A 21,355-nucleotide genomic window follows, 5' to 3' on the forward strand; every position below is an offset into this window, starting at 1 on the left:
GACAATACCAAATCAAATGGTCTCTATTGCTTTATTCATGTGACTTGGTCTACTACTTTACTTATGGTGTTCTTGGTTTACTCCAATGATAATGGCCAGGTATGGGCATGGTAGAAGTCTACTACTAAAAAACCTTAACCATAAATGTATACCAAATTCGTCCCGCAATTTCTTCCCTGTTCTCTCTCCCTTTTACCCCCTTTTGTCTTTTGACTGCTCCTTTTTCCCCCTTATTCTTTTTTTTTTATTCCTCTTCTGCGCTCCCATTTTCCCCAGATTGATCCCTTTTTCCTCCCTTTTTCCACCCACTCATCTTGATGATAATCGTCCACTCTTCTTTTATTTTTTTAATTATTTCTTTTATCGTTTAGTTACAAGAAATAAATAAGATTTATAAATTTAGAATATAATGAATATGCATTTAAAGAACGTGTTCAGAGCACACATCTAATCTAGAACACTAAAAGAAATAATATAAAATTGAATAAATAAAAGAATGAGCCCTACACCAAGAGGACTCGAAGGTACCGATGTGGAAGTGAATTATCTTAGAGTAATCTATAAAACTTGAATTTAACGTTACGCAGGTCTTGGTGCGAGCGTGGGACTATGGTTACTGCTTATCAGCGCATGGTGGATACACAAAGTCCTGAAGAAAAGGAAGAACATAAAACGCAAGCAAATTTACTTCAAACGAAATGGTGGTTTATTATTAGAGCAACAATTATCTTCAGGTGAAGTTAATGTGGAGAAAATCAAGTTGTTCAAGTCGAAGGAGTTGGAGAAGTCTACCGACAATTTCAACGTCGATAGAATTCTTGGGCATGGAGGCCAAGACTGTGTACAAGGGCATGTTGGCTGATGGTAAAATTGTTGCCGTAAAAAAGTCCACAATTATTGATGAAAGCCAACTTTCAGATTTCATCAATGAGGTTGTAATTCTTTCACAAATCAACCAGACATGTTGTTCAACTATTGGGTTGCTGCTTGGAGACTGAATTTCCGCTTTTGGTTTATGAATTTATTCCGAATGGAACACTTTCCCAGTATATCCATGAGCAGAATGAGGAGTTTCGACTTACATGGGAAATTCGCTTACGAATTGCCACAGAAATTGCAGGAGCCCTTTTCTATTTACACGCCTCAGCTGCCTTTCCCATTTATCACAGGGACATCAAGTCTACCAACATACTCTTGGATACAAAATACAGAGCGAAAGTTGCCGATTTTGGAACTTCGAGATCAGTTGCCATTGACCAAACTCACCTTACCACACTTGTACACGGCACATTTGGTTACTTGGACCCGGAATACTTCCAGTCAAGCCGATTTACGGATAAAAGTGATGTGTATAGCTTTGGAGTGGTCCTTGTTGAGCTATTAACGGGACAAAAACCAATTTCTTTTAGCCGGTCACAAGAACAAGGCAGAAGTCTTGCTACATACTTCATTATTTCGATGCAGGAAGATCGTCTGTTTGACATTCTTGATGCTCAAGTTGTGAAGGGAGGGTCTAAAGCGGATATCGCAATAGTTGCTAACCTTGCAAGGAGGTGCTTGTTTAAGTGGACGAAAACGCCCTACAATGAGAGAGGTCACGGCAGAGCTGGAGGGGGTTCAAATGGCCGGAAAGGCTACTTCTCATGGTGGAAAGAATTATGAAGAGGTTGAATATGTGAGGACTGAATCAGTTGAGCCATGGGATGTTATTTCAAGCTCAACTGATACAGGGCCTGCAGTGGATGGTGGTGCTGCTTCATCACACATGCATGAAATCCCACTCGTACCTTTCAAGTCACGGTGAACAATAATCCTATATTTCTAAATTTTAAATATTGTATTGAATGTTCCACTTTCATATATTTATGTTTTTCATTTTTTCTTAAACTCTTCTGTTAGAGTGAATGAGACTGCAGTTTGAACCTTCGGATCCTTAGGCCACATATCGGTGATGTCTGGCTGATTAACTGGTTTTTTTTTTCCCACACATATCAACAATTACTTGTCCTTTAACCAAACCTCTACCTGGCCTGCTTTTGTTATATAAGCAAAAGATAAAAATAATAAGCTCAAATTAAACTCTGGTTTTCTTCTTTCTTCGTTCAAGCAAATGGGGAGGCGGAATTGAAGTTGGTGTTGTGCTAGGATAACACCAAAACCAATTGGAACCAACTCAAGCTAACCCACAGGAAATATATCAAATGAAATGCAAGAACAAAATATTAAAGACACCAAGATTTTAACGAGGTTCTTCAACAGCCAGTGTAACTGGAGTACATCCTCGGAGCAGTAGGAGCTCACCCAATAATTCAGTATCAACCAAATGGGAGTTTACAAAGTATTGGCAATCTCACAACCCAAATAACCCAATACACCCAATAGCTCTCACACACCAAAGAAACAAATAGAGGAAGAAATATAATGAATAATTTATTCTCTATACATATAGCTCAAAGCTATTACAACAACACTACTTTGGTGGATGATTACTAACCAATGAAGCATCAGCTCATCTTCCTTTTGGGCTCTCTGCAACTTTCCTTGCTCTCAGCAGCTCTCACTTCTCTCTTCAGAAAAAAATGAGCCCATTTTCTTCTTTTATTCTTCTCTTCCCGAACCCCTTATTCATTCCTTTAAAAAAAGCCAAAGAGACATCATCATTTTCTTTTCCCCAAAACAAGGAAGAAACATAATCATGTTGTCCTTTTTTTTCTTTTGATTTGTTTAATAGCCAAAAGCTTTTTTGTTTTGTTCTCCACTTGGCCACTTGGCCACTTATTCAACAATCTCCACCTTTGCCAAGTTCCGAAAAACACCATGATAAGCCAACCAACACAATTAACACACAACATCACTCCCAAACACTAGCAAGAGAACAACTCATGCCGAGCCAAATGCTCCAAAACTCCTACTGCTCATCTCCTTCTTTATATAGGCAAAATGTGGGCCAAGTTCAAGCAATGAACAAACTTGGCTACACCAACAACATTAGTCAACATATCAGCGGGGTTGTCTTTAGTTAGAATCTTCTGGAGAATAATCTCTCCTTCACCAACGACTTCACGCACAAAGTGATAACGCACATCTATGTGCTTGGTCCTCGCATGATGAACCTGATACTTAGCCAAATAAATGGCACTCTGACTATCACAATGTACCTCCACCTGCTTCTGATCAACCCTAAATCTCTAATCAGCCCATGTATCCAAATGGCCTCCTTTATAGCTTCAGCAACTGCCATATATTCAGCCTCTGTAGTAGACAGGGCAACAGACGACTGCAAAATGGACCTCCAACAAACTGGCCCTTTAGCCATAGTAAACACATAGCCTGTAGTAGACTTTCTTCCATCCAGATCACCTGCATAATCTGAATCAACATAACCAACTGCAAAATGACCAATACCAGAGTCATCTCTCTCAAAGCATAAACCAACATCTCGAGTACCGTGGAGATACCTCAATATCCACTTAGCTGCTTGCCAATGCTCTTTACCTGGATTATGCATATATCGACTCATCATGCCAACTGCATAAGCAATATCCGGTCCAGAGCATACCATTGCATACATCAAACTACCAACCAAATTTGCATATGGTATATTTTTCATTTGCAGCTTCTCTTTATCAGTTTCAGGACATTGTAGAGAACTCAATTTAAAATGAGGAGCCAAAGGGGTACTAACCGGTTTGGTTGAATCATGAACTCCAAACTTCCGGATCAACTTCTCAAGGTATTCTTTGATTCAAACTGACCAAACCCTTCTCTCTATCTCTAGTGATCTCCATGCCAAGGATCTTCTTTGCTTCACCAAGATCCTTCATCTCAAACTCATTCTTCATTTGCTTCTTCAATTTCTCAATCTTTTCAACATTCTTTGAGGCAATCAACATATCATCAACATATATCAACAAATAAATGAAAGACCCATCTTGCAACTTCTTGAAGTACACACAACGATCATATTGACTTCTAGAATAATTTTGGTCTCTCATAAATTTATCAAACCTCAAATACCATTGCCTTGGAGATTGCTTCAAGCCATAAAGTGATTTCTTCAATTTGCAAAACAAATTCTCCTTCCCTTTCACTGTATACCCATCCGGTTGACACATATAGATCTCTTCATTCAAATCACCATGTAGAAAAGCCGTCTTCACATCGAGTTGCACAAGCTCAAGATCATAATGTGCAACAAGAGCTAACATAATGCGAATTGAGGAGTGCTTCACAACCGGAGAAAATATTTCATTGTAGTCAATGCCCTCCTTTTGTGCATACCCTTTAGCAACTAATCTTGCTTTGAATCTCACATTGCTTTTCTCATCAGCATCTTCCTTCTTGGCATACACCCATTTGCAACCGATAACTTTCTTGCCCTTAGGCAATTTAGCTAACTCCCAAGTCTTGTTCTTCAAGAGAGAATTCATCTCATCACCCATGGCATTGCACCACCTCTCATTTTCTTCACTCTTAATAGCTTCCTCAAAATTGGATGGAATCTCATCAGTGATAATAGGAAGAGCAAAAGAAACATAGTCACTATACCGAGCTGGCTTGGTAATTTGTCTCTTTCCTCTGTTCTTGGCAATAGACTTTTGAGGTGAAACTTCCTCTTCAACTTGAATAGAATCTTCAAGTTCAACTTCTTCAACATCCTCATGGTCTCCAACTTCTTCACTTGTAGTGGCTTCGACATCAGTGGAAATAGGATTTGAAGTACCAGATGCAATTTTCTCAAGCTCCACCTGTTGGACATCTTTCACATTCTTCTCAGAGTTTTTGAACATACTTTCTTCATCAAATGTCACATCTCTACTGATTACAAGTTTCTTCATCTTTGGGCACCACAACCTGTAACCTTTGACACCACTACTAAAGCCAAGAAAGATAGCCTTTTTGGCTCTAGGATCAAGTTTATTTTCAGTCACATGAAAATAAGCAGGTGAACCAAAAATACGGATATAGTCATAATCAGAAGAAGGTTTTCCAGTCCATACATCCATTGGTGTTTTACCCTGAATAGCAGCTGAGGATAACCGGTTGATGATGTGACATGCATAATTAACTGCCTCTGCCCAAAATGACTTGCTTAAAAAATCGACTGAGACAACATACATCTAACCTTCTCAAGCAAGGTTCGATTCAATCTTTCTGGAACTCCATTTTGTTGTGGAGTTCCCCAGACACTAAAATGTCTCATAATCCCTTCCTCTTTGCAAACTTTAAATAAAGGGTCGGATGTGTATTCACCACCATTATCCGATCTCAAAATCTTAATCTTTCTCCCAATCTGGTTCTCAACCATTTTCTTCCAACTCAAGAAAATGCTCAATACCTCACTTTTGTGCTTCATAGTGTAGACCCAAGACCTTCTTGAATAATCATCAACAAAGGTCACGAACCAATGTCTACCACTTAAAGAGGGAGTCTTTGTGGGACCCCAAACATCCGAATGCACATAATCAAGAATGCCCTTCGTCTGATGTACTGCAGTACCAAACTTCACTCTAGTTTGCTTTCCCAAGACACAATGCTCGCAGAAATCAAGCTTACAAGTCGTGGCACCTTTTAGAAGACCTTGTTTCACAAGCCCTTGTAGAGCTTTCTCACCAGCATGGCCTAATCTCATATGCCACAGTCTAGTAGTATCAGAATCGGATGTGCCCATATTTTCTGAGACTACAGATGCTTCACCTGTCACGGTGCTTCCTTGCAATAAATACAAATGGCCACATCGAGGAGCTTTCATCACAACAAGTGCACCATAAGTAACTTTCAATGTCTGTCCATCTGAATGAAACCTGAAGCCCTTGGATTCCAAAGTACCCAAAGAAATAAGATTTTTCTTCAAATTCGGTACATACCGAACACCTGTCAACTCTTTAACCATGCCATCATGCAACTTCAAACGAACTGTACCAATCCCTTTTGTTGTGCAAGGATTGTCATCTCCCATGAACACAACACCACCATCAAACTCTTTCAAGCTTGAAAACCAATCCTTGTGAGGAGTCATATGATGAGTACAACCCGTATCCAACACCCACTTAGTAGCACAATCAAATGATGAAGAAGTTGTTAAAGCAAAATCAGAAAAATCTGTTTCAACCTCAGCAACATTAGCTTTAGAACTTTCTTTGCCTTTGGTCTTCAATCTAGGACAATCTTTCTTCCAATGGCCCTTATTACGACAAAAGGCACATTCATCCCTTTTCCAAAGGTTTTCTACCTTTAAAGCTTCCTCTAGGTCGAGACTGTGATTTTTTTCCTACTAGAAGATGATCTTCTCTTCGATGATCTACCTCTAACAAATAAAGCTTCAGAGGTACTATCATGATTTTTATCTCTATGCCTCATTGCATAATTCATCAAGGCATTTGACACATCTTCAAATTTCACAGTTTCTTTACCATGCATAATAGTGGTAACAAAATGCTCATAAGAGTCCGGCAAGGAATTCAACAATATTAAGGCCTTATCTTCATCCTTAATATCCTCATCTAAATTTAACAAGTCGGCAATCAACTTATTAAAAGCATCAAGGTGTCTAATCATTTTTGTACCTTCTTTGTATTAGAAGCGGTAGAGCTTTTTCTTCAAGTGTAGCCGATTCTCTGCACTCTTCGTCATATACTTGTCTTCCAATTTTTGCCACAACACACTTGCTAATGTCTCCCGCATCACACAATACTTCTGAGTTTTTGCAAGGCACAACCGAATTGAAGAGCAAGCCCACAAATTTAATTTCTCCCATTTCGGCTTCGACATAGCTTCCGGCTTCTCTCCCAAAGCGGCAAGTAGATCTTGTTGAGCCAACACATCTTTGACCTCACATTGCCACATCCCGAAGTTGTTTGTGCCATCAAACTTTTCTACTTCGAACTTTGCATTTTGCACCGTAGTTCTTGCAAACCCGGAGCTGTTTCCAAAAGGATTCTCATCTTGCCCGTCTGACATCTTTGGCAACTAGACAATACCCAAGAGCAACCAGTGCTCTGATACCAATTGTTGTGCTAGGATAACACCAAAACCAATTGGAACCAACTCAAGCTAACCCACAGGAAATATATCAAATGAAATGCAAGAACAAAATATTAAAGACACCAAGATTTTAACGAAGTTCTTCAACAGCCAGTGTAACTGGAGTACATCCTCGGAGCAGTAGGAGCTCACCCAATAATTCAGTATCAACCAAATGGGAGTTTACAAAGTGTTGGCAATCTCACAACCCAAATAACCCAATACACCCAATAGCTCTCACACACCAAAGAAACAAATAGAGGAAGAAATATAATGAATAATTTATTCTCTATACATATAGCTCAAAGCTATTACAACAACACTACTTTGGTGGATGATTACTAACCAATGAAGCAGCAGCTCATCTTCCTTTTGGGCTCTCTGCAACTTTCCTTGCTCTCAGCAGCTCTCACTTCTCTCTTCAGAAAAAAATGAGCCCATTTTCTTCTTTTATTCTTCTCTTCCCGAACCCCTTATTCATTCCTTTAAAAAAAGCCAAAGAAACATCATCATTTTCTTTTCCCCAAAACAAGGAAGAAACATAATCATGTTGTCCTTTTTTTCTTTTGATTTGTTTAATAGCCAAAAGCTTTTTTGTTTTGTTCTCCACTTGGCCACTTGGCCACTTATTCAACAGTTGGGACCTCAAGTGCAGGAGTTGAATGATCTTAACCAACTGAACTGCAAGTCCATTAGAGTTAAAGCAAAAACTTTGTTTCTTAATGTGGCTTGAAATGGCAATATGTGAAATGAGCTTTGTTGAAAGCTAAAGACATGTGTTGCACGTTTTTGATCTTGATATTGTTAAAAGGAATAGGGGAAGAGTCTCAACATCTTATAGATAGAGTGGTGCAAGGATTTCAATTCCCCGACATGAGATTTATAGTCTCAACGAAACCACCCCAAACAAAACTATGTCAAAGTTATAGAATTACCCTGTTCCTAAGCTAGCCTCGGACCGAACTAAATCCCCAGATTTTAGCATCAACATCTGAGAAAATGGTGATATGGGATTAGGTTTATACTAGTAACATGCCCGCGCGATGCCGCGGAACTTGAATGCATGAGCCTTAACTACATGAATAAGACACATTTAACCTGAAAAACATTCAACATAATCATGAACGAACAAAAAGGATAGATCTATGAAATTATAAAAAGCATTGTACCGTAGATCCAGGAAATTATAAAAATTCATCCAGTCAAGAGACAATATAATAGTTGTGGGAAGGTGAGTATGCAACCAAGAATCTCAGACAATATAAAAATTCATCCAATACAAAAACAGATCAAATTTTGATTGAAACATCAAACAAAACAATCTCATCTGTTACAAATTGGACCAACTAAATAAAGAATATATCGATATGATTTTCAACCTAACTATAAAAAATAGCTTTATAACAGCGCAATCAACATTATTTGAACTCAACTAAAAAGAAACTGATTGCATGTTATAAATTCCATAGATAATTAGATTTTGCACATTAAAAAGAGTCGAAGAATATTGAAAATTACTAAACACCATCACAACAAACCCATACCCATACCTCCCTTACCCGTTCCCTTCAACTTTTGCAGAAAATCCTCCCATCTCTCTCACCATTGTCCCATCTCTTTGTTTGTGCAAATCGCAAAAAACAAACTCTAAACCAAATCCCTGAAATTCCTCGCCTAAATCCTTCCACATCTCTCTTGGACACCCCTCATCTCTGACTCTGCAAACCCTAAACCAAATCTCCTAATTCTATCTTGGACCACCTCATCTCTCTGCCAATCGCACATACAAAAACTCAAACCTAATCATTCAAATCCCACCAAAACCTAATCCTTGAAATCCCACCCAAACCTAATCCTTGAAACCCCTTGTCTCAGACACCCAACACCTCTCTCCCTTAGATAGCCCTAAACGAAGTGCCTCGTAGCATCGAATTGGCCTGCAACACCCCCGGCGAGATTGAAACTTCTTTTCATATTTTCATTTTAATGTACCTGCAAGGAAACGATAGTATATTCCAAATTTAGCAGTTTACAGAGAAATATAAATATTGTTTTCAAGGAATAGAATCACATCCTCAAATGTATTATTCACAACATGCATGACTAATTTCCACACAAAGTAACCAAAAGGGTGGTAGGAACAGAATCACATCCTCAAATGTAGCGATGCAGATAACAAATATTTGACCCAAGTAAATCCAACAAAATCACAAATCAACATAGGAATCTTCAAATAATTTAAATAAGCAACAGATGGGTGAACTGGGCTGCTAAATTCAACAATTTGGTTTTCATATAAATTTAATTCAGCTGACAAAAAGGCATTGTACAATTTACTGGACGAACTTAAAACATTTCAGATCACAAATGTTGTATGTTTTGCACATAAATTAAGGTAACACAAAAAAACTAAGATCCTATTCCAAGTAATAAATTCTCAGGACCAATTATTTAAGAAATTTTATGACCAGAAGTATCATAAGTTTAACATTATAGAGCCAGTTATTGTTCACACCCATTATGACACCTTATACTCTACGTACACCCAACAAATTATTCTTTTTTTTTTTTTCTGCCCCCAACATGTGGTTCAACAATGGGAGAGTTCAAAGTTCGAATCAGGAACCCCTCTCCACATTGACCAGCCCTGTAACCTTCCATACTTTTGGGCGAACATAACAGGGCGGGTGCGAAAAAAAAGGGGTTAAACATGCACGCAACGTATTCACTATGACCTTAACTCATGTTACTGCTTTTTAGAATTCTAGCCAAAATGTAAAATATGTCGGATCACAATTGCTTTTAAAAATAAAATATTTAATTTTAACATTTTACTTTTGCATGGGGAAGTCACAGTGATTTAGAGGATACATTTCACATTGTGAACAATAAAATTTGAAGATTCCACATCAATAGAAATAAGGTCGTACCCAGTGCACAAGGCTCCCGCTTTACGTAGGGTCTGGAAGAGGTGAATGTCGGCTAGCCTTAAGATTCCACATCAATAGAAATAAGCAAAAAAAATAATCTGAGAAATCGAGAATTTGAAATTGACTAACAGCAGCAACATATATGTTGTTAGGAAGCTCTTCTTGTAATTCACTCTGAAATCCTCCCTATATAAAATACAACAAAACATTATAAAATAAAATTACAAAATCAATAATATAACTCACTTTTAAACCAGGATAATTCACACAAAAAGAACATCACATTTTACATGTAATATGAGGTCCAACACCAACAAATATTTAACAGGAAATGTAAAAGTTGTTCATGTAAATTAAAGTGTTATGAATAATTTATCAAATAAAGTCATGATCAAGTCCCCCTCTTTAATTTTCTGATTTATTCTTTCTTCTTTTTTCCCACGATGATGAGACGCTCTTGAGCAAATTAGGGTGCACAAATTAGCTTAACATTAAAAAAAGAACATACTACCTCATACTACCTCACATCATTTGATATGAAAAGCAATTTATGTAGTGAAGGAGATTGAACACTCCCCAATGATAATACGCAACACTCAAACACCCAAGCAAATACGCATTCTGGGTTCTCTCTATTTTCTCTCCCAGCTATGCCTCTTGATTCAAACATAATGCTCGGTGCCTAAATAGCAATCTGTGCAGGTTGATCAAGAGGTCACTAATTTGGTTTTAGCCAACAGACGGTTAACCATTTTGCTAAAAAATATTTTGCAGAAAGTGGACCATCTTTAACTTTAAAAGACCATCTCTATCTTGCCTAGACATATTGCATCACCAACACTAGCGGAGCCAATGCGGGGGCATTGGCATCCTTTGACCCCAATAACCTTGTCAAGTTATCCCTTTGAAAATTTTATGAACCCGTATAGTAGCACTGCAACAGCAGCTTTGCAGCAGCACGTTGCTTTGTAAACTTATCCCAATAACCTTTTACTTGTAAACTTATCATTTTCTAAACTTCCCTTAAAAAAAATAAAAAATTAATACCTTTCTAATTTAACAAAGCTACGTCGTTTGCATAATGAGTTTTCTGCGTTGAACCTTGCACAAAAGTTGACGGAGACAAAGAGGGACAGACAATATCCCTTGGTGTACTTGCTAGTGAAATTAACATTGATTTTAACTGTTGCGACTGCTTCAGTTGAAATAGTTTTTTCGGTGATGAAAATTATGAAGAATCCACATCTTAATAAGATGGGTTGAATGATAGTTTGGTTGTGTACATTGAGAAAGATGTTTTTGGTTCTATTGATAAAAATGTTCTGATTCTATGTTTCTAAAATATGAGAACACACCGTGGACAATTATAAATGAAAGTATGATGGAATTTTTAAAGCTATTTTTTGACCCCATCGTTTTAAATTCCTGGCTTCGCCACTGATCACCAATGGCTTGCTTCACATTCACAAAAATGAGTAGTGCCCATTGACACATGGGCAGACCTCAACGGTACCAACCAAATCACAACAATCCTTCAAAGGAAAACAAACAACGAAATGACTTCAAGAAAAATCTCTATCATTTCTTTAGTGAAGCGCCCTAAGTTGGAAAAGAGTAAAATTTAAACTGAAAAACAATAATCTAACATAGACAAATTTCAAAAGAGGAAACAATGAGACCACCTCAAGAAAAAATCCATCATTATTCCATGTGTGTGATCTGAGATGTTTGAGAGTTGAAAATCTTGAGCAATCAGTGAGAAAAACGTGAAAATGCGAGAGCTGGTTAGAACTTAGGGAGAGAGAGAGCAAATAAGTCAGTCGGTCTAGCATTAAAGAAAGAAAATCAACTCTAGAAACCACAAAAGCCTGTTCTCCAACCTAACTCAACAGTAAAGAAAATATCTAAATCGTTTTTTTTTTTCTACCTCTTCCTTCTCTGTGTGTGCCTGCTCATGACATCAGCTATGAAGATCAAACCATATCCATACAGAAAGCTTGAAGTCAAATATTTTCTTTTGTTTAAAACCTCAGGATCCTGAAAGCACATCATATGAACTCAAACAAAATAATAATAATAATAATAATAATAATAAAGAGTACAAAAGATTACTATATAGAAAGATCTCATGAAGCAGACAAACTAAAACTCAATTATTTTATGTACAGATGCGGAATCATGAAAAGATTCGCTGGAGAAAAGCATATAGACTAAACTAAAGATTTATCTGTTCAAATATATATACAAACAAAATAAAATAAGCAATATACAACTTGAATCACCAGTTGAATGACTTCTATACAAATAGACTTGTAGTGTATAATACTGTAATGTAGATACAATACCGTATAAAACATACAATCTATATTTCGGTGTATGATTAATATCCTTTTAAGCAAATACACTTCCAAATTGGCCTATCAACTAATAGCTTGTCATTGAGTCACATCATTACCATTGTGGCCTTTCTGTCATAGGCATACTTCTGTGTCAATTAATGCCCCGGTTGGACTAACACCAACAAAACTTATGTTTTCATTTGAACTTGAAAACCAAAATAAGCAAATACAATTTTATTTGAGATATGAAAAAAAAATTACAGCAAGGTCCGAAAAGAAGGCACAATCAAGTTTAATAACACAAAATTCATCAACCTTAAACCCTAATTCCAAGAAAATACCCATAATACGTCCAAAGACACTTAATTTGCATGATTCACAGCAAAAAGGGTACAAATACACCAATTTTCGCTCTTAAATTCAAAAGAGGACAAAATTAGGATTGGAGTTTCACGGTTCTTACCCAAATTTGGCCACATTCAAGCATACTCAAAGCCATTCAAGTTCGTACATCCTCAAATGATCATCACCGAGACCAACGTTAAACATGCAACATGAAAATGAATCAAATCCCTAAAATTTCAAAAGTGGGGATATTCCGAATATGGACAAAAAACTAAAATATCTTACCTTCTTGCGTATAGCTTGTCATCCAGAATTCAAAGCTGGAAACGGAATGAAGTTCAAAGTATGATGAAGAAGCAGAAGAATTAAAGAGTTGTGCCTATGAAAAAAAATGAGAGAGCAGGTACCATAACAATCTATGAAGAAAAAGAATATGAGGTGAATGAGTGGATAAATTGCTTCCACAAAAAGCTCATTTCAGATCGAGGATCCCTTTCTCACCCTAATAACATTTAACAATTGCAATCAGTAAAATTTTCTTAATAAGGGGAAAGCTAGAAGCGCAAGTAATAAGCATTAGAAATGGAAACCTTATATAGTGATTAAGGCCCTTGAATTAACTTGCGAAGCTTGAATAGTCAGTCTCTTCACGTGGCTGCAAGAACCAGCCTTTAACTTGGAAATGATTCAATACGTGTTAAAACATGAATCAGAAGCAATAACAACAACAACAACAACAACAAAGCCTTTTCCCACTAAGTGGGGTCGGCTATATGAATCCTAGAACGCCATTGCGCTCAGTTTTGTGTCATGTCCTCCGTTAGATCCAAGTACTCAAGTCTTTTCTTAGGGTCTCTTCCAAAGTTTTCCTAGGTCTTCCTCTACCCCTTCGGCCCTGAACCTCTGTCCCGTAGTCACATTTTCGAACCGGAGCGTCAGTAGGCCTTATTTGCACATGTCCAAACCACCGGAACCGATTTTCTCTCATATTTCCTTCAATTTTGGCTACTCCTACTTTACCTCGGATATCCTCATTCCCAATCTTATCATTTCTCGTGTGCCCATACATCCCACGAAGCATCCTCATCTCCGCTACACCCATTTTGTGTACGTGTTGATGCTTCACCGCCCAACATTCTGTGCCATACAACATCGCTGGCCTTATTGCCGTCCTATAAAATTTTCCCTTGAGCTTCAGTGGCCTACGACGGTCACACAACACGCCGGATGCACTTTTACACTTCATCCATCCAGCTTGTATTCTATGGTTGAGATCTTCATCTAATTCTCCGTTCTCTTGCAAGATAGATCCTAGGTAGCGAAAACGGTCACTTTTTGTGATCTTCGCTAGATTGCTCCGGTCATTAGTGTGGATAAGTATACAAATGGATAGAGATAGGAAAGCAAACACAAGATGTACGTGGTTCACCCAGATTGGCTACGTCCACGGAATAGAGGAGTTCTCATTAATTGTGAAGGGTTTACACAAGTACATAGGTTCAAGCTCTCCTTTAGTGAGTACAAGTGAATGATTTAGTACAAATGACATTAGGAAATATTGTGGGAGAATGATCTCGTAACCACGAAACTTCTAAGTACCGGAGTGTGGTATTGTCTTGACTTGCCTTATCTGTCTCATAGGTAGATGTGGCATCTTCTTTGGAAGTACTCTTCCTCCATCCAGGGGTAACTGGTGGAGATGCACAAGGTAATGTATCAATTTCACTTGAAGCTTACTTGTAGTTTCAGGCTTGGTCAAGCGCGATACAAACCATGTAGTAAGAGTCCCCCAAGTCGCCGGGCTAAGGGATCTGCTGAAAGAGGTGACAGACAAGGTAAACAATCAAAGCTTCGGCTGATTGTTCACATTCTCCCTATCTTGCAGGCAGCATGAAGGATAAAGAGAAGAAAAATGAGAAGAGATGATATGGGATACTTTTGCTTTTGAAGAAGTAACTTTCCACAGGCTTATTCTTGAACCGGGCTGGAGGGTTTTCTGGTTTCCTCCAGAGTATAAGGCCGACTGAAGAATTTGAGGGTCAAAACAAGTCCATCAAATCTAGAGTACGTTCGACCCTGCTGATATGGGATACTTTTGCTTTTGACAGAATAGTGGATGTATCGGCACGTGTGCTGTTACGCTTGTCTCCATATGCTTCCTTGTATCTTTCTCACTTGCCCTATCTGTTCCTTAGGCAGATGCGGTATCTTCATTGCTCTCTTTCTCCTTGTCTTGCAGGTAAGAACAAGGCCAAAGGAAAAGACAGGGAAAAAGCATGATATGAGATACTCTTGCTTTTAACCCTGATGATATGAGATATTCTTGCTCTAGTATAGCTTGTTTACAGAGGTATTATCGGGGGGAAAGAAAGCTGAATATTTCGAAAGGCTTCGTTGGGAGTGCCCTCTCAGATAAGAGAAAGGGTTGAGCATTTTTGCAGGTCTGCCTGTCCGTTAGGGATGGAAGTCGACATATATAGGAGTCTCCCTAACATCAAGTAATAATGATATTCCTTTACCCTGCTTGGTCATAGCACGGTAGTGGGAGCTGCCAGCTTCACATGTTTTAACTCTGTCAGAGCATTTTGAAAAAGTGGTCTGTGGTATCTGGAAAGCTGATGTTGCGTATGAAGATTACAGACAAGCTTTATCCAAGGAGATCCAGCTCTTGAAGTTGGGAAAGTAGTGCCTCTTCGGTTTTAGAACAAGCAATCCTGTCGGGGATCTGGCTCTCGAGATTCGGAGAACGATGCCCCTTCGATTTTTGAGAAAGCAATCCTGCTGGGGGTCTGGCTCTCGAGATTTGGAGAGCGGTGTCTCTTCGATTTTTGAGAAAGTAATCATGTTGGGAGTCTGGCTCTCGAGATTCGGAGGGCGGTGCCTCTTCGATTTTGGAGCAAGCAATCTTGTTGGGAGTGTTTTCTCGAATGTGAGTAAAGGTTGGGCATGTTTGCTAGTCTACCTTGCCACGAAGCACAAAGGTTGACACACAGGGACTTTCCAATTATCCAGCAGTGGTACTGTTCCTTTACCCTCTCTTCGATTTTTGAGAAAGTAATCATGTTGGGAGTCTGGTTCTTGAGATTCGGAGGGCGGTGCCTCTTCGATTTTGGAGCAAGCAATCCTGTTGGGAGTGTATTCTCGAATGTGAGTAAAGGTTGGGCATGTTTGCTAGTCTACCTTGCCACGAAGCACAGAGGTTGACACACCGGGACTTTCCAATTATCCAGCAGTGGTACTGTTCCTTTACCCTTGTGGGTAATAATATGGTAGCTAGACCTTCAAAATTTATGTGTCTAAACTTTGTTAGTTTTGTTTCTTTGCAATTCTTTTACCCTTCTTGGTCAGAGATGTAGCGGGAGCTGCAAGCTTCACGTGTCTCAACTTTGTCAGAGAACTTTGGCAAAGTTATCTGTGGTACCCATGAGTTACTGTTGCGTGTGGGAAGTGGGTGATTGAACAGTACGATTCATGTGCTTTCTACTTCGCCAGAAATCTTCGACAGAATGCCCATAATTTCCACAAAGCTGAGTGTGCGTGTGACAGGTGCTGACAAGGCTGGAAAAGTAGGTGCCTCTTCGATTTCTGATATCGGCCCTCGTGGTCTCTGAGCAGCCCAGCTTTTGAGAAAGCAAGCCTCTTCGATTTCTGAGATCGGCCTTCGTGGTCTTTGAGCAGCCCAGCTTTTGAGAAAGCAAACGCCTCTTCGATTTCTGAGATCGACCCTCGTGGTCTCTGAGCAGCCCAGCTTTTGAGAAAGCAAACGCCTCTTCGATTTCTGAGCAGGCGCCTCTTCGATTTCTGAAGCTTCGTCGAGTGCAGATTTTTATAGGGGCTGACATTAAGTTCCAAAGCACACTTGAATATCCACCAGTAGAAGCTCCATTCTTGCACTTCTAAGATCTTGATTTGTCCGACCTCTTCTCTCTTCAACACCTTTGAAAATGTCTGGCCCCTCCGACCGTCGTTTTGACTTGAACCTTGTTGAAGAGGCAACCCCGCCTTCTCCAGACAACATATAGCGCCCATCATTCGTCTCCCCTACTGGTCATCTTACCGTTGGGGATTCCGTGATGAAGAATGATATGACCGCTGCGGTAGTGGCCAGGAACCTTCTCACTCCCAAAGATAACAGACTACTTTCCAAACGGTCTGATTAGTTGGCTGTTAAGGATTCTCTGGCTCTCAGTGTTCAGTGTGCAGGTTCTGTGTCTAATATGGCCCAACGCCTATTTGCTCGAACCCGCCAAGTTGAATCATTGGCGGCTGAAGGGATGAGTCTCAAACAGGAGATTAGAGGGCTCAAGCATGAGAATAAACAGTTGCACCGGCTCGCACATGACTATGCTACAAACATGAAGAGGAAGCTTGACCAGATGAAGGAATCTGATGGTCAGGTTTTACTTGATCATCAGAGATTTGTGGGTTTGTTCCAAAGGCATTTATTGCCTTCGTCTTCTGGGGCTGTACCGCATAATGAAGCTCCAAATGATCAACCTCTGATGCCTCCTCCTTCTAGGGTTTTGTCCAGTACTGAGGCTCCGAATGATCCCCCTCCGGTGCCTTCTCTTTCTGGGGCTCTACCAACTGCTGAGACTTCTCCTAAGCAACCTTTGTGAAGGCTCCCTCTTGTTTGTTTATTTTGACTCAAGTATATGTACATATTTGTAACTTATCAGGGATATCAATAAATAAGCTTTCCTTCATTTCAACGTATTGTGTTAAATACACCAAAACCTTCTTCGCTAAGTTCTTTGAATTTTCTTTTGTTGAAGCTTGTATGTTGAAGCTTTGTGAGTGGAGCATGTAGGTTGAAGTAGTGTTCCCTTAATTTCCCGAGTGAAAAAAACTTCTCGGTTGGAGACTTGGAAAATCCAAGTCACTGAGTGGGATAGGCTATATGAATCTTAGAACGCCATTGTGTTCTGTCCTGTGTCATGTCCTCCGTTAGATCCAAATACTCTAAGTCTTTTCTTAGGGTCTCTTCCAAAGTTTTCCTAGGTCTTCCTCTACCCCTTCGGCCCTGAACCTCTGTCCCATAGTCGCATCTTCTAATCGGAGCGTCAGTAGGCCTTCTTTGCACATGTCCAAACCACCGTAACCGATTTTCTCTCATCTTTCCTTCAATTTCGGCTACTCCTACTTTACCCCGGATATCCTCATTCCTAATCTTATCATTTCTCGTGTGCCCACACATCCAACGAAGCATCCTCATCTCCGCTACACCATTTTGTGTACGTGTTGATGCTTCACCGCCCAACATTCTGTGCCATACAGCATCGCCGGCCTTATTGCCGTCCTATAAAATTTTCCCTTGAGCTTCAGTGGCATACGGCGGTCACACAACACGCCGGATGCACTCTTCCACTTCATCCATCCAGCTTGTATTCTATGGTTGAGATCTCCATCTAATTCTCCGTTCTTTTGCAAGATAGATCCTAGGTAACGAAAACGGTCGCTCTTTGGTATTTCTTGATCTCCGATCCTCACCCCTAACTCGTTTTGGCCTCCATTTGCACTGAATTTGCACTCCATATATTCAGTCTTTGATCGGCTTAGGCAAAGACCTTTAGATTCCAACACTTCTCTCCAAAGGTTAAGCTTTGCATTTACCCCTTCCTGAGTTTCATCTATCAACACTATATCATCTGCGAAAAGCATACACCAAGGAATATCATCTTGAATATGTCCTGTTAACTCATCCATTACCAACGCAAAAAGGTAAGGACTTAAGGATGAGCCCTGATGTAATCCTACAGTTATGGGAAAGCTTTCGGTTTGTCCTTCATGAGTTCTTACGGCAGTCTTTGCTCCTTCATACATATCCTGTATAGCTTGGATATATGCTACTCGTACTCCTTTCTTCTCTAAAATCCTCCAAAGAATGTCTCTTGGGACCCTATCATACGCTTTTTCCAAATCTATAAAGACCATGTATAAATCCTTTTTCCCATCTCTATATCTTTCCATCAATCTTCGTAAGAGATAGATTGCCTCCATGGTTGAGCGCCCTGGCATGAACCCGAATTGGTTGTCCGAAACCCGTGTTTCTTGCCTCAATCTATGCTCAATGACTCTCTCCCAGAGTTTCATTGTATGACTCATTAGCTTAATACCCCTATAGTTCATGCAATTTTGTACATCGCCCTTATTCTTGTAGATAGGCACCAAAGTGCTCATTCGCCACTCATTTGGCATCTTCTTCGTTTTCAAAATCCTATTGAAAAGGTCAGTGAGCCATGTTATACCTGTCTCTCCCAAAACTTTCCACACTTCGATTGGTATATCGTCTGGGCCTACTGCTTTTCTATGCTTCATCTTCTTCAAAGCTACAACCACTTCTTCCTTCCGGATTCTACGATAAAAAGAGTAGTTTCTACACTCTTCTGAGTTACTCAACTCCCCTAAAGAAACACTCATTTCATGTCCTTCATTGAAAAGATTATGAAAATAACTTTTCCATCTGTCTTTAACCGCGTTCTCTGTAGCAAGGACCTTTCCATCCTCATCCTTGATGCACCTCACTTGGTTTAGGTCCCTTGTCTTCTTTTCCCTTGCTCTAGCTAGTTTATAGATATCCAACTCTCATTCTTTGGTATCTAGTCGCTTATACATATCGTCATAAGCCGCTAACTTAGCTTCTCTCACAGCTTTCTTCGCCTCTTGCTTCGCTTTTCTATACCTTTCACCATTTTCATCGGTCCTATCCTTGTATAAGGCTTTACAACATTCCTTCTTAGCCTTCACCTTTGTTTGTACCTCCTCATTCCACCACCAAGATTCCTTTTGGTGTGGGGCAAAGCCCTTGGACTCTCCTAATACCTCTTTTGCTACTTTTCGGATACAACTAGCCATGGAATCCCACATTTGGTTAGATTCCCCCTCTCTATCCCACACACACTGGGTGATTACTTTCTCTTTGAAAATGACTTGTTTTTCTTCTTTTAGATTCCACCATCTAGTCCTTGGGCACTTCCAAGTCTTGTTCTTTTTTCTCACTATTTTGATATGTACATCCATCACCAACAAGCGATGTTGATTAGCCACGCTCTCTCCTGGTATAACTTTGCAATCCTTACAAGTTATACGATCCCATTTCCTCATTAGAAGAAAATCTATTTGTGTTTTTGACGACCCACTCTTGTAGGTGATCACATGTTCTTCTCTCTTCTTAAAGAAGGTGTTGGCTAAGAAGAGATCATATGCCATTGCAAAATCCAAGATAGCTTCCCCATCCTCGTTTCTCTCCCCAAAACCATGGCCACCATGAAAACCTCCATAGTTGCCTGTCTCCCTGCCCACGTGTCCATTTAAATCTCCTCCTATAAATAACTTCTCCGTCTGAGCAATTCCTTGCACCAAGTCTCCAAGGTCTTCCCAAAATTTCTCCTTCGAACTCGTATCCAACCCTACTTGAGGTGCGTACGCACTAATCACATTGATAAGTTCTTGTCCTATTACAATCTTGATTGCCATGATTCTATCTCCTACCCTCTTGACATCTACAACATCTTGTGTCAAGGTCTTGTCCACGATGATGCCAACACCGTTTCTCGTTCTATTTGTGCCCGAATACCATAGTTTAAACCCTGAGTTTTCTAGATCCTTTGCCTTACGACCAACCCACTTAGTTTCTTGTAGGCACATAATATTTATCCTTATCCTCACCATAACTTCTACTACTTCCATAGATTTTCCCGTCAAGGTTCCTATATTCCACGTTCCTAAACGCATTTTGCTCTCTTGAACTCTACCCTTCTGTCCTAACTTCTTCACCCTTCCTCGTCTAATAGGATCAAAGTACTTCTTTTGTGTGTCCCGTGTAAAGTTGATAGGAGCATATGCTCCCAAACAACTTTGAGTGGAGTCGTTCGAAAAGAAGTTTCTATAGCCCCCTTGCTCATTTAACACTGCATCCGGGTGCCGATGGAGATACAGCGACCCTTGCTCACTTATCACTGTGCTCAGGCCACACAGCGCGCCACTTACGGGTGACGCCCTAGCTTTAGCACGATTTCGTTCTGGATTCATTTTCATAAGGATTCGACGTGATCATGGAGTGCCGGTTGTCGACTACCTGACGCCCTCCCCCTCCTCCTTTATCCAGGCTTGGGACCGGCAATGTAAGATAAACTTACACGGCGGAGTTGAATCAGAAGCAAGTTGATGAAAAAAAAATAGAAGGGGAAATGTAACACGACTTAGTAATTTTATATATTACGAAAGATGCAATACTCTTATACCTTCAATCTACAAACCTTATGATCATTAAAAGCAAGAAAAAATTGGAAAAAAAATGTTGCTTATAATCTGTTTGTTTGGTGAAAAAGTGCAGAAAGAGAAACAAATATAAAGAGGTCACGATTTATTTTTACCAATGTTTTAAAAAACTAGCCTCGGGGCACGCCTAGAGCGCTTCTGAGGCTGGGCGTGAAGGCTAACGCCTCTGTTTTGATGGAGTGCGCAAAAGGCTTCGCCGGAGATGCTGAGGCGGCGGCGGAGGCGCGCCTTAAGGCGTCCAGGCGCCTCAAGGCATCCAGGCGCCTTGTCTGCCCTCTTTCTTTTTATTATTTTTTTTTAAACCACCCAAACCCAAAACACGGGTAAGGGTTTTGAGTTTTAATTCCAGAAATCCACCAAATGAGGACCATACATACCTTCAATCGTCCTCTGCCTTTTTCACCCTCTTTTCTGGCGCGCTAGAACAGCAGCCGCCGC

The 21,355-nt window shown here is 39.8% G+C and overlaps 1 protein-coding gene and 1 pseudogene across 1 annotated transcript in view; one reads left to right on the forward strand and one right to left on the reverse strand.

The window, feature by feature from the left end:
* Window positions 1-1,924, forward strand: part of LOC126587693 (wall-associated receptor kinase-like 8) — a 105,263-nt pseudogene extending 103,339 nt beyond the window's left edge.
* The window catches only part of LOC126587706 (coatomer subunit alpha-1-like), a 51,696-nt gene that overhangs the window by 16,607 nt on the left and 13,734 nt on the right, over window positions 1-21,355 (reverse strand). The window lies entirely within an intron of this gene.

The sequence above is a fragment of the Malus sylvestris genome, chromosome 10 (assembly GCF_916048215.2).
Source record: "Malus sylvestris chromosome 10, drMalSylv7.2, whole genome shotgun sequence".
In the NCBI taxonomy this organism is placed as follows: domain Eukaryota; kingdom Viridiplantae; phylum Streptophyta; class Magnoliopsida; order Rosales; family Rosaceae; genus Malus; species Malus sylvestris.